Consider the following 2,405-nt stretch of genomic DNA (forward strand, 5'->3'; position numbering starts at 1 on the left):
CTTCAATTGAAGCACATTTTCTTTCTGTTTTGTTCAACAAGAGAATGCCATCTATATACATATAGCATAATATATGCACATCGTCTTCATAGACAAATTATAAACACTTGTGTGCGCACGGCATGACTGCGCATACTGAATACAGTCCGGATTGCTGTTAGATCATCGACTCCTTAAATATTATGCGCAGACGCAACCTGCCCCAAAAATTTCCCTGAAATGACAAAATTATGCATATTGAATTTATAATCAAGTGCTGTTGGAAAACAGCTTGAGTGAAATGAGTGTGTGAGAGAGAGAGAGAGAGAGAGAGAGAAACAAAAACCACAATCACGACGGGAATAAAATGTGTTGAACAATATTTCGGTTCAAATTGAAGAGGAGCCCTGTTCGAAGGGGTTCAGAAATGTTTATGACCTTTTAAGTGTTATGCGTTGCATTTACAGATTGACACTCCTCCAAATAGAGCCGCTCAAGTCTCTAGCACTCTTCTTCTTCATCTTCGACTTCGTTTTTATAGCCACCAGCTGTGCAGGAGGCGGCGCTTTGAATAAGTAACTAATTAGAGATTTTTATGGGAAATTAATATGATGATTACGCCCCGAAGCGTTTCAAATGCACTAAAAATTAAGTTATAATTGAGGCTGGTGGCTGGCTCAGCTCCAGATAGTAAAGGGCGTGAACAGATGTAGTTTTGTGGCTCAACGTTAGATTGTGGATCTCAAGCAGCTTAAGAGGCGTTACGTACAGTAATTTAATTAGGCAATGCGATAAGATCTCTAGCTCTCTTCTTGAGGAAAAATGGGTTAGAAGGGCATTTGAAACAATGCTTTATTTTATGGAGAACATAAAATTAAATTAAATATTCTTTAAAAATGTTTCGTTTCTAATACAAATTCTAGGGTGGACCTAGCGAGAGTAATGCTATTGCTGTTAACTACATATATCCGCGTTTAATAACTTGATCTAAATTATTTCATATAAAATACTTCAAATCACTGTTACCATACTCTATGCCCTTAATATATATATTTTTTAAACTTATTTATTATATTTTATTTTATTTCAATCTATATTTTTTTTTTACTACTGACAAAAGTGTATAGAATATTGGAGAAATCATGTTGATAATTATAAATATATATACATTATGTATATGTATGCATATATATTATGGATATATATATATATATATATATATATATATATATATACAAAGTTTAAAAGTAGGCCTTTAAAAATACTAATTATTTCCATATTTAAAACTTTTAACTTATGCTGCAGAGACCACAATAAATTTTTGGTTTGATAAATTCTATTAATTATTATGCCAATTTTTTGTCTTTTCTTTTTTTATTCTCTATAAGTTGAGTTTTATACAAATCTTAATATAGTTTCTCACTCAATTAAGGAAAACAATTATTAAAAGACTCTTTCATCTTTTCGAGTCTCTCATCCTCTAAATGATTTCACATGTCGTGTCTATATAAATGAAGACGCCAAATAAAAAGTTTCGTGTCGAATTAGCGCACAGCAACAATTGGCTTAATGTGTGGTCGCTTTTTGTTTGGGTCAAAACTTGAGTCATAATTAGGCCAGCTCATAATACTGTCTAAACACAGAGATTTGGCACACCTTGAGCAGAACATAAGTATGCTTTTTGTTCAGACTTTGGACTCGACGAAAGGGAAATGCTGGAGCACGCCCAGAACGGCGCAACGTTGCGTGACGCGGCTGCTGTGGAAGTGTAGAGAGCGGATTTGAAGGGGGTCAGCGTCAAATAAATGCGTTTACTGGGTCACCCAGAGAACGAACGACATGAAGACAGACTTGAGCGAAGCGGAATAATGAAAAGAGTATCCAATCAATGCTGGGCGCGTAAATGGCATTATTTATAGTTTACATACAGTATAAAGAGGCCGACGACGACGAAGCGTCGTTGGAGCATGTCGCGCATGCGCAATTACAGCGAATCTCCCCATTGCAATGATTAAGCAGATTGTTTAATGCAATATTATGAAAAGGGCTTGAGGGAAATCAGAGAAGGAGAGAGAGGGGGAGAGCTGTATAATTTATGTAGCCAGCGCACGCCAGAGCCGAGTCGAAGCTCGAGTTGCAAAAGTGCTGTAGGTGGAGCATCCTTAGCCCATATATATATTTAGCCAGCCTGCGGCGAACTATTTTAAATATTTTGATTAGCCATCGCAACGTACGAAGCCAATGGAGCCAATGCCAGACGCCACTTGAAGGCTCTTCCGAGTTGCCGTCGGGCTTCGACTCCTACACCAATTGGCATTGGCTGCGCTGTCTGCTAGGCAGCTACCGAAAGCCCATTAATTTATACTCCATTTGGGTCCTGTGGCTTTTGATTGCGACTGCACTGAGAGAAAATTCTATTACAGCAA

The sequence above is a fragment of the Drosophila mojavensis genome, unplaced genomic scaffold (genome assembly GCF_018153725.1).
Source record: "Drosophila mojavensis isolate 15081-1352.22 unplaced genomic scaffold, ASM1815372v1 contig_36, whole genome shotgun sequence".
Taxonomy (NCBI): domain Eukaryota; kingdom Metazoa; phylum Arthropoda; class Insecta; order Diptera; family Drosophilidae; genus Drosophila; species Drosophila mojavensis.